The following is a 12,500-nucleotide window of genomic DNA, read 5'->3' on the forward strand; positions in this document are numbered from 1 at the left end:
CGCATGCCTTGCCACGGCGTTGCCCAGCATGCCATGCCACCGCGTTGCCCGGCATGCCATGCCTTAGCCTTGGCCAGCATGGCATGCCACGGCCTCGGCCATCATGCCATGCCACGGCCTCGGCCCGCATGCCTTGCCACGGCGTTGCCCAACATGCCATGCCACGGCCTCGGCCCGCATGCCATGCCATGCCATGCCTTGGCCTTGGCCAGCATGACATGCCACGGCCTCGGCCCGCATGCCTTGCTACGGCGTCGCCCAACAAGCCATGCCACGGCCTCGGCCCGCATGACATGCCACGGCCTCGGACCGCATGCCTTGCTACGGCGTCGCCCAACATGCCATGCCACGGCCTCGGCCCGCATGACATGCCACGGCCTCGGCCATCATGCCATGCCACGGCCTCGGCCCGCATGCCTTGCCACGGCGTTGCCCAACATGCCATGCCACGGCCTCGGCCCGCATGCCATGCCATGCCACGGCCACGGCCCGCATGCCATGCCACGGCCACGGCCTCGGCCCGCATGCCTTGCTACGGCGTCGCCCAACATGCCATGCCACGGCCTCGGCCCGCATGCCATGCCATGCCACGGCCCGCATGTCTTGCCACGGCGTTGCCAAACATGCCATGCCACGGCCTCGGCCCGCATGCCTTGCGACGGCGTCGCCCAACATGCCATGCCACGGCCACGGCCCGCATGCCATGCCACGGCCTCGGCCCGCATGCCATGCCACGGCCTCGGCCCGCATGCCTTGCTGCGGCGTTGCCCAACATGCCATGCCACGGCCTCGGCCCGCATGCCTTGCCACCGCGTTGCCCAGCTTGCCATGCCACCGCGTTGCCCGGCGTGCCATGCCTTAGCCTTGGCCAACATGTCGAGCCACGGCCTCGGCCCGCATGCCATGCCATGCCACAGCCCGCATGTCTTGCCACGGCGTTGCCAAACATGCCATGCCACGGCCTCGGCCCGCATGACGTGCCACGGCCTCGGCCCGCATGCCATGCCACGGCCTCGGCCCGCATGACATGCCACGGCCTCGGCCCGCATGCCTTGCCACGACGCCGCCCAACTTGCCATGCCACGGCCTCGGCCCGCATGCCATGCCACGGCCTCGGCCCGCATGACATGCCACGGCCTCGACCCGCATGCCTTGCTACGGCGTCGCCCAACATGCCATGCCACGGCCTCGGCCCGCATGCCATGCCACGGCCTCGGCCCGCATGACATGCCACGGCCTCGGACCGCATGCCTTGCTACGGCGTCGCCCAACATGCCATGCCACGGCCTCGGCCCGCATGCCACGGCACGGCCTCGGCCCGCATGCCTTGCTACGGCGTCGCCCAACATGCCATGCCACGGCCTCGGCCCGCATGCCATGCCACGGCCTCGGCCCGCATGACATGCCACGGCCTCGGACCGCATGCCTTGCTACGGCGTCGCCCAACATGCCATGCCACGGCCTCGGCCCGCATGCCACGGCACGGCCTCGGCCCGCATGCCTTGCTACGGCGTCGCCCAACATGCCATGCCACGGCCTCGGCCCGCATGCCATGCCACGGCCTCGGCCCGCATGACATGCCACGGCCTCGGACCGCATGCCTTGCTACGGCGTCGTCCAACATGCCATGCCACGGCCTCGGCCCGCATGCCATGCCACGGCCTCGGCCCGCATGCCATGCCACGGCCTCGGCCCGCATGCCTTGCTGCGGCGTTGCCCAACATGCCATGCCACGGCCTCGGCCCGCATGCCTTGCCACCGCGTTGCCCAGCATGCCATGCCACCGCGTTGCCCGGCGTGCCATGCCTTAGCCTTGGCCAACATGTCGAGCCACGGCCTCGGCCCGCATGCCATGCCATGCCACGGCCCGCATGTCTTGCCACGGCGTGGCCAAACATGCCATGCCACGGCCTCGGCCCGCATGACGTGCCACGGCCTCGGCCCGCATGACATGCCACGGCCTCGGCCCGCATGCCTTGCTACGGCGTCGCCCAACATGCCTTGCCACGGCCTCGGCCCGCATGCCATGCCACGGCCTCGGCCAGCATGCCTTGCCACGACGCCGCCCAACTTGCCATGCCACGGCCTCGGCCCGCATGCCATGCCACGGCCTCGGCCCGCATGACATGCCACGGCCTCGGCCCGCATGCCTTGCTACGGCGTCGCCCAACATGCCATGCCACGGCCTCGGCCCGCATGCCATGCCACGGCCTCGGCCCGCATGACATGCCACGGCCTCGGACCGCATGCCTTGCTACGGCGTCGCCCAACATGCCATGCCACGGCCTCGGCCCGCATGCCACGGCACGGCCTCGGCCCGCATGCCTTGCTACGGCGTCGCCCAACATGCCATGCCACGGCCTCGGCCCGCATGCCATGCCACGGCCTCGGCCCGCATGACATGCCACGGCCTCGGACCGCATGCCTTGCTACGGCGTCGCCCAACATGCCATGCCACGGCCTCGGCCCGCACGCCACGGCACGGCCTCGGCCCGCATGCCTTGCTACGGCGTCGCCCAACATGCCATGCCACGGCCTCGGCCCGCATGCCATGCCACGGCCTCGGCCCGCATGACATGCCACGGCCTCGGACCGCATGCCTTGCTACGGCGTCGCCCAACATGCCATGCCACGGCCTCGGCCCGCATGCCATGCCACGGCCTCGGCCCGCATGACATGCCACGGCCTCGGACCGCATGCCTTGCTACGGCGTCGCCCAACATGCCATGCCACGGCCTCGGCCCGCATGCCATGCCACGGCCTCGGCCCGCATGACATGCCACGGCCTCGGCCCGCATGCCTTGCGACGGCGTCGCCCAACATGCCTTGCCACGGCCTCGGCCCGCATGCCATGCCACGGCCTCGGCCCGCATGCCTTGCCACGACGTCGCCCAACTTGCCATGCCACGGCCTCGGCCCGCATGCCATGCCACGGCCTCGGCGCGCATGACATGCCACGGCCTCGGCCCGCATGCCATGCTACGGCGTCGCCCAACATGCCATGCCACGGCCTCGGCCCGCATGCCATGCCACGGCCTCGGCCCGCATGACAGGCCACGGCCTCGGACCGCATGCCTTGCTACGGCGTCGCCCAACATGCCATGCCACGGCCTCGGCCCGCATGCCATGCCACGGCCTCGGCCCGCATGCCACGGCACGGCCTCGGCCCGCATGCCTTGCTACGGCGTCGCCCAACATGCCATGCCACGGCCTCGGCCCGCATGCCATGCCACGGCCTCGGCCCGCATGACATGCCACGGCCTCGGACCGCATGCCTTGCTACGGCGTCGCCCAACATGCCATGCCACAGCCTCGGCCCGCATGCCGTGCCACGGCCTCGGCCTCGGCCCGCATGCCTTGCTACGACGTTGGCCAACATGCCATGCCACGGCCCCGGCCCGCATGCCATGCCACCGCGTTGCCTGGCGTGCCATGCCTTAGCCTTGGCCAACATGTCGTGCCACGGCCTCGGCCCGCATGCCATGCCATGCCACGGCCCTCATGTCTTGCCACGGCGTTGCCAAACATGCCATGCCACGGCCTCGGCCCGCATGCCTTGCTACGGCGTCGCCCAACATGCCATGACATGCCACGGCCTCGGCCCGCATGCCTTGCTACGGCGTCGCCCAACATGCCATGCCACGGCCTCGGCCCGCATGCCATGCCACGGCCTCGGCCCGCATGCCTTGCGACGGCGTCGCCCAACATGCCATGCCACGGCCTCTGCCCGCATGCCATGCCACGGCCTCGGCCCGCGTGACATGCCACGGCCTCGGCCCGCATGCCTTGCCACGACGTCGCCCAACTTGCCATGCCACGGCCTCGGCCCGCATGCCATGCCACGGCCTCGGCTCGCATGACATGCCACGGCCTCGGCCCGCATGCCTTGCTACGGCGTCGCCCAACATGCCATGCCACGGCCTCGGCCCGCATGCCATGCCATGGCCTCGGCCCGCATGACATGCCACGGCCTCGGACCGCATGCCTTGCTACGGCGTCGCCCAACATGCCATGCCACGGCCCCGGCCCGCATGCCTTGCCACCGCGTTGCCCGGCGTGCCATGCCTTAGCCTTGGCCAACATGTCGTGCCACGGCCTCGGCCCGCATGCCATGCCATGCCACGGCCCGCATGTCTTGCCACGGCGTTGCCAAACATGCCATGCCACGGCCTCGGCCCGCATGCCTTGCCACGGCCTCGGCCAACATGCCATGCCACGGCCTCGGCCCGCATGCCATGCCACGGCCTCGGCCCGCATGACATGCCACGGCCTCGGCCCGCATGCCTTGCTACGGCGTCGCCCAACATGCCATGCCACGGCCTCGGCCCGCATGCCATGCCACGGCCTCGGCCCGCATGCCCTTCTACGGCGTTGCCCAACATGCCATGCCACGGCCTCGGCCCGCATGCCTTGCCACCGCGTTGCCCAGCATGCCATGCCACCGCGTTGCCCGGCGTGCCATGCCTTAGCCTTGGCCAACATGTCGTGCCACGACCTCGGCCCGCATGCCATGCCACGGCCTCGGCCCGCATGTCTTGCCACGGCGTTGCCCAACATGCCATGCCACGGCCTCGGCCCCCATGCCTTGCCACCGCGCTGCCCAGCATGCCAATGCACCGCGTTGCCCGGCGTGCCATGCCTTAGCCTTGGCCAACATGCCACGCCACGGCCTCGGCCCGCATGGCTTGCCAGGGCGTTGCCCAACATGCCATGCCACGGCCTCGGCCCGCATGTCTTGCCACGGCGTTGCCCAACATGCCATGCCATGCCACGCCACGGCCTCGGCCCGCATGCCATGCCATGCCACGGCCTCGGCCCGCATGCCATGCCACGGCCTCGGCCAGCATGCCATGCCAAGGCCTCGGCCCGCATGCCTTGCCACGGCGTTGCCCAGCATGCCATGCCACCGCGTTGCCCAGCGGGCCGTGCCGCGGCCTCGGCCCGCATGCCTTGCGACTGCCTTGGCCAGCGTGCCATGCCACAGCGTGCCATGCCTTAGCCTTGGCCTACATGCCATGCCACTGCCTTGGCCAGCATGTCGTGCCACCGCCACGGCCAGCATGCCATGCCGGTCCGTTGCCCAGCATGCCACGGCCGTGGCGGCATGGCAAGCCACGGCCTCGGCCAGCATGCCATGCCACGGCCTCGGCCAGCATGCCATGGCACTGTCTTGGTCAGCATGCCATGCCATGGCACCGCCTTGTCCAGCACGCCGTGCCGCAGCGTTGGCCAGCATGCCTTGGCCGGCATGCCATGCCAATGCCTTGGGCCAACATGGCGTGCCACGGGCTGGGCCATGCCGGTCCGTTGCCCGGCATGCCACGGCCGTGGCGGCATGGCAAGCCACGGCCTCGGCCAGCATGCCATGCCCCGGCCTCGCCCAGCATGCCATGGCACGGTCTTGGTCAGCATGCCATGCCATGGCACCGCCTTGTGCAGCGTTGGCCAGCATGCCTTGGCCGGCATGCCATGCCAATGCCTTGGGCCAACATGGCGTGCCACGGGCTGGGCGAGCACGGCATGCCACGGGCTGGGCGAGCATGCCACGCCACGGCCTTGGCTAGCAGCAAGGCATGCCACGGCCTCGGCGAGCATGCCATGCCATGCCAAGGCCAAGGCCAAAGCCAAGGCCAAGGCAGTGGGCAAGGCCAAGTCCCTGTGCAAGGCATGGCCAAGGCCAAGGCAAAGGCCAAGGCCGCGGGCAAAGGCCAAGGCCAAGGCCAAGGCCATGGCGTGCCACCGCCTCGATCGATCTTTTTGAACATGATTCTTTTATAATCTTACCCAAACCGTGCAACACAATTAAAAATGCACTACAATCAATTTTAAATGTCATTCCCTATTTTTTTGCAATTTTTCTGGAGCTTTTCGAATTTTTAAAGCCCTTATTTGGCATAAAAAAATCAAAATAAAATAAAAAAAATGAAAAAAATAATTTAATAATTTCTATAATTACTAGTGAATCATCCTTTAATTATGGGAATTTTTCCATAATTTTTTGACTATTTTTATTAATTTTTATTATTTTTTAAGTATTAATATCGAAATAAATTAAAATAAAATATTTTCTGTAAAAAAATATTTTTTTTAATTTTTTTTATGGTGTATTAAATTATTTCCTACAACTTTCATGTTGAAAGTTTTGGCAAAAAACCATTACTTTTTAAAAAAACCCCATTATGACTCCTCGAACATGCTTGATGTTTCCTCCTGCCAGATTGAAAAGGGCTTAACAGGCTATTATAAGGGGGGGGCACCTCCCTTGCCCAGGGCAAGGCAGTGGCAGGTACGCCCCATGTTGGGCGCGGCCTGGGCTGCGGCCTTGGGTTACATGCACTGCGGCTCGACCGCGGCCTGGGCTGCGGCCTGGGGCGGCTCGGCCGCGGCCTTGGGCGGCCTGGACCGCGGCCTTGGGCGGCCTTGCGCGGCCTGGGCGCGGCCTTGGGCGGCCTGGGCGCGGCCTTGCGCGGCCTGGGCGCGGCCTTGGGCGGCCTGGGCGCGGCTCGGCGCGGCCTGGGCGCGGCCTTGGGCGGCCTGGGCGCGGCCTTGCGCGGCCTGGGCGCGGCCTTGGGCAGCATGGCGTGGCATGCGCGCGGGCGTGGGCGGCCTGGCATGCGCGCGGCATGGGCAGCACGGCATGGCATGCGCACGGCCTGGGCGGCCTGGCATGCAGCCGGCCTGGCATGCCCGCGGCGTGGGCAGCACGGCATGGCATGCGCACGGCCTGGGCGGCCTGGCATGCAGCCGGCCTGGCATGCCCGCGGCGTGGGCAGCACGGCATGGCATGCGCACGGCCTGGGCGGCCTGGCATGCAGCCGGCCTGGGCAGCACGGCATGGCATGCGCACGGCCTGGGCGGCCTGGCATGCCCGCGGCGTGGGCAGCGTGGCCTGTGCGAATACCGCGCGCGTGGTCTTTTGACCACGGTGCGCGTGTTGCGCGCATGGTCGCGCACGCCTTTGCACGCCTTCGCACGCAACGCACGTCTAGTGATAAGAACCGCAGCCAAGGCAGCCCAGCCCCAAGGCCAAGGCCAGCAGCATGGCATGCCACGGCGAAGGCAGCCCAGCCAAAGCCAGCAGCATGCCATGCCAAGGCCAGCAGCATGCCATGCCACGGCCAAGGCAGGCCAGCCAAAGCCAGCAGCATGCCATGCCAAGGCCAAGGCCAGCAGCATGCCATGCCACGGCCAAGGCAGCCCAGCCAAAGCCAGCAGCATGCCAAGCAAAGGCCAAGGCCAGCAGCATGCCATGCCACGGCCAAGGCAGCCCAGCCAAAGCCAGCAGCATGCCATGCCAAGGCCTAGGCCAGCAGCATGCCATGCCACGGCCAAGGCAGGCAAGCCAAAGCCAGCAGCATGCCATGCCAAGGCCAAGGCCAGCAGCATGCCATGCCACGGCCAAGGCAGCCCAGCCAAAGCCAGCAGCATGCCATGCCAAGGCCTAGGCCAGCAGCATGCCATGCCACGGCCAAGGCAGGCCAGCCAAAGCCAGCAGCATGCCATGCCAAGGCCAAGGCCAGCAGCATGCCATGCCACGGCCAAGGCAGCCCAGCCAAAGCCAGCAGCATGCCATGCCAAGGCCTAGGCCAGCAGCATGCCATGCCACGGCCAAGGCAGGCGAGCCAAAGCCAGCAGCATGCCATGCCAAGGCCATGGCCAGCAGCATGCCATGCCACGGCCAAGGCAGCCCAGCCAAAGCCAGCAGCATGCCATGCCAAGGCCAAGGCCAGCAGCATGCCATGCCACGGCCAAGGCAGCCCAGCCAAAGCCAGCAGCATGCCATGCCAAGGCCTAGGCCAGCAGCATGCCATGCCACGGCCAAGGCAGGCCAGCCAAAGCCAGCAGCATGCCATGCCAAGGCCAAGGCCAGCAGCATGCCATGCCACGGCCAAGGCAGCCCAACCAAAGCCAGCAGCATGCCATGCCAAGGCCTAGGCCAGCAGCATGCCATGCCACGGCCAAGGCAGGCCAGCCAAAGCCAGCAGCATGCCATGCCAAGGCCTAGGCCACCAGCATGCCATGCCACGGCCAAGGCAGCCCAGCCAAAGCCAGCAGCATGCCATGCCAAGGCCAAGGCCAGCAGCATGCCATGCCACGGCCAAGGCAGCCCAGCCAAAGCCAGCAGCATGCCATGCCAAGGCCTAGGCCAGCAGCATGCCATGCCACGGCCAAGGCAGGCAAGCCAAAGCCAGCAGCATGCCATGCCAAGGCCATGGCCAGCAGCATGCCATGCCACGGCCAAGGCAGCCCAGCCAAAGCCAGCAGCATGCCATGCCAAGGCCAAGGCCAGCAGCATGCCATGCCACGGCCAAGGCAGCCCAGCCAAAGCCAGCAGCATGCCATGCCAAGGCCTAGGCCAGCAGCATGCCATGCCACGGCCAAGGCAGGCCAGCCAAAGCCAGCAGCATGCCATGCCAAGGCCATGGCCAGCAGCATGCCATGCCACGGCCAAGGCAGCCCAGCCAAAGCCAGCAGCATGCCATGCCAAGGCCAAGGCCAGCAGCATGCCATGCCACGGCCAAGGCAGCCCAGCCAAAGCCAGCAGCATGCCATGCCAAGGCCTAGGCCAGCAGCATGCCATGCCACGGCCAAGGCAGGCCAGCCAAAGCCAGCAGCATGCCATGCCAAGGCCAAGGCCAGCAGCATGCCATGCCACGGCCAAGGCAGCCCAACCAAAGCCAGCAGCATGCCATGCCAAGGCCTAGGCCAGCAGCATGCCATGCCACGGCCAAGGCAGGCCAGCCAAAGCCAGCAGCATGCCATGCCAAGGCCTAGGCCACCAGCATGCCATGCCACGGCCAAGGCAGCCCAGCCAAAGCCAGCAGCATGCCATGCCAAGGCCAAGGCCAGCAGCATGCCATGCCACGGCCAAGGCAGCCCAGCCAAAGCCAGCAGCATGCCATGCCAAGGCCTAGGCCAGCAGCATGCCATGCCACGGCCAAGGCAGGCAAGCCAAAGCCAGCAGCATGCCATGCCAAGGCCATGGCCAGCAGCATGCCATGCCACGGCCAAGGCAGCCCAGCCAAAGCCAGCAGCATGCCATGCCAAGGCCAAGGCCAGCAGCATGCCATGCCACGGCCAAGGCAGCCCAGCCAAAGCCAGCAGCATGCCATGCCAAGGCCTAGGCCAGCAGCATGCCATGCCACGGCCAAGGCAGGCCAGCCAAAGCCAGCAGCATGCCATGCCAAGGCCAAGGCCAGCAGCATGCCATGCCACGGCCAAGGCAGCCCGACCAAAGCCAGCAGCATGCCATGCCAAGGCCTAGGCCAGCAGCATGCCATGCCACGGCCAAGGCAGGCCAGCCAAAGCCAGCAGCATGCCATGCCAAGGCCTAGGCCACTAGCATGCCATGCCACGGCCAAGGCAGCCCAGCCAAAGCCAGCAGCATGCCATGCCATGGCCAAGGCCAGCAGCATGCCATGCCACGGCCAAGGCAGCCCAGCCAAAGCCAGCAGCATGCCATGCCAAGGCCTAGGCCAGCAGCATGCCATGCCACGGCCAAGGCAGGCCAGCCAAAGCCAGCAGCATGCCATGCCAAGGCCTAGGCCAGCAGCATGCCATGCCACGGCCAAGGCAGCCCAGCCAAAGCCAGCAGCATGCCATATCAAGGCCAAGGCCAGCAGCATGCCATGCCACGGCCAAGGCAGCCCAGCCAAAGCCAGCAGCATGCCATGCCATGGCCTAGGCCAGCAGCATGCCATGCCACGGCCAAGGCAGGCCAGCCAAAGCCAGCAGCATGCCATGCCAAGGCCTAGGCCAGCAGCATGCCATGCCACGGCCAAAACAGGCCAGCCAAAGCCAGCAGCATGCCATGCCAAGGCCTACGCCAGCAGCATGCCATGCCACGGCCAAGGCAGGCCAGCCAAAGCCAGCAGCATGCCATGCCAAGGCCAAGGCCAGCAGCATGCCATGCCACGGCCAAGGCAGGCCTGCCAAAGCCAGCAGCATGCCATGCCAAGGCCTAGGCCAGCAGCATGCCATGCCACGGCCAAGGCAGGCCAGCCAAAGCGAGCAGCATGCCATGCCAAGGCCAAGGCCAGCAGCATGCCATGCCACGGCCAAGGCAGCCCAACCAAAGCCAGCAGCATGCCATGCCAAGGCTTAGGCCAGCAGCATGCCATGCCACGGCCAAGGCAGGCCAGCCAAAGCCAGCAGCATGCCATGCCAAGGCCTAGGCCACCAGCATGCCATGCCACGGCCAAGGCAGCCCAGCCAAAGCCAGCAGCATGCCATGCCAAGGCCAAGGCCAGCAGCATGCCATGCCACGGCCAAGGCAGCCCAGCCAAAGCCAGCAGCATGCCATGCGAAGGCCTAGGCCAGCAGCATGCCATGCCACGGCCAACGCAGGCCAGCCAAAGCCTGCAGCATGCCATGCCAAGGCCTAGGCCAGCAGCATGCCATGCCACGGCCAAGGCAGCCCAGCCAAAGCCAGCAGCATGCCATATCAAGGCCAAGGGCAGCAGCATGCCATGCCACGGCCAAGGCAGCCCAGCCAAAGCCAGCAGCATGCCATGCCATGGCCTAGGCCAGCAGCATGCCATGCCACGGCCAAGGCAGGCCAGCCAAAGCCAGCAGCATGCCATGCCAAGGCCAAGGCAGCCCAGCCAAAGCCAGCAGCATGCCATGCCAAGGCCTAGGCCAGCAGCATGCCATGCCACGGCCAAGGCAGCCCAGCCAAAGCCAGCAGCATGCCATATCAAGGCCAAGGCCAGCAGCATGCCATGCCACGGCCAAGGCAGCCCAGCCAAAGCCAGCAGCATGCCATGCCATGCCTAGGCCAGCAGCATGCCATGCCACGGCCAAGGCAGGCCAGCCAAAGCCAGCAGCATGCCATGCCAAGGCCTAGGCCAGCAGCATGCCATGCCACGGCCAAGGCAGGCCAGCCAAAGCCAGCAGCATGCCATGCCAAGGCCAAGGCCAGCAGCATGCCATGCCACGGCCAAGGCAGGCCAGCCAAAGCCAGCAGCATGCCATGCCAAGGCCAAGGCCAGCAGCATGCCATGCCACGGCCAAGGCTGCCAGCCAAAGCCAGCAGCATGCCATGCCAAGGCCTAGGCCAGCAGCATGCCATGCTACGGCCAAGGCAGCCCAGCCAAAGCCAGCAGCATGCCATGCCAAGGCCTAGGCCAGCAGCATGCCATGCCACGGCCAAGGCAGCCCAGCCAAAGCCAGCAGCATGCCATGCCACGGCCAAGGCAGCCCAGCCAAAGCCAGCAGCATGCCATGCCAAGGCCAAGGCCAAGGCCAGCAGCATGCCATGCCACGGCCAAGGCCAAGGCCAAGGCAGCCCATCCGAAGCCAGCAACATTCCATGGCAAGGCCAACGCAGCCCAGCCAAAGCCGGCGGCATGCCATGCCAAGGCCAAGGCCAGCCGCATGTCTTGCCACGGCCTTGTCCCGCAGCGTGGCGTGCCTTGGCCTTGGGCTAGAACATCGCATGCCACGCCCTTGGCAAGCAATCCTGTCCCTCGTATAATTGCCATTTGGTTTGGCTTTGACTTACGTATATGTTGCCCTGCGAAATGCTTGTCCCTCGGGTAATAGCCGGTTTGGTTGCCTTTGACTTGCGAACACGTTGCTAGTGCTTTCCCCAGTGGAAGCTTGTTGGGAAAAGTATGTCCCTCGGAAGTTGCCTGTTGCGTTTGTTATTTGCATTCGAGCTATCCGATGCTTGCTGGGTTTCTCTAAGAGTTTTTGCACGTTCGTCGGGCTTTTTAATTATTTATTTACTCATAAAAATTATAATAAAATAAATTAAAAATAAAAAATAATTAAAAAAATTACTATAATTACTAGTGCCTCATCTTATAATTGTTGGAATTTTTCTAGAATTTTTTGAGTATTTTTAGTAATTTTTATTATTTTTTAAGTATTAAAATTGAAATAAATTAAAATAAAATATTCTGGTGGCCAAATATTTTTTTATAATTTTTTTTATGGTGTATTAAATTATTTCATACAACTTTCATGTTGAAAGTTTTGGCAAAAAACCATTACTTTTTAAAAAAACCCCATTATAACTCCTCGAACATGCTTGATGTTTCCTCCTGCCAGATTGAAAAGGGCTTAACAGGCTATTATAAGGGGGGGGCACCTCCCTTAAGGCTGGCCAGCATGGCCAGGCCACAGGCCACGCCTATGCCTAGGCGGGCGCTTGGCACATGCCATCGCTTGGCTTGTGGCATTGGCTTGTGGCATCGAAACTACATAGCCAAGCACGGGATGCGTCGAGTGGCGGCCCGCGGCGGTGGCGGTGGCACGTTGGCCTAGGGCAGCATGCCATGCCACAGCCTTGGCCAGCAACATGGCATGCCAAAGCCTTGGCCAGCAGCATGCCATGCCCTGGCCTTGGCAAGCATGTCATGCCACGGCCTTGGCCAGCAGCATGCCATGCCACGACCTTGGCCAGCAGCATGCCATGCCCCGGCCTTGGCCAGCATGTCATGCCACGGCCTTGGCCAGCAGCATGCCATGCCACAGCCTTGGCCAGCAGCATGCCA

Source organism: Camellia sinensis, chromosome 6, assembly GCF_055761805.1.
Source record: "Camellia sinensis isolate YWXY chromosome 6, ASM5576180v1, whole genome shotgun sequence".
Classification (NCBI taxonomy): Eukaryota; Viridiplantae; Streptophyta; class Magnoliopsida; order Ericales; family Theaceae; genus Camellia; species Camellia sinensis.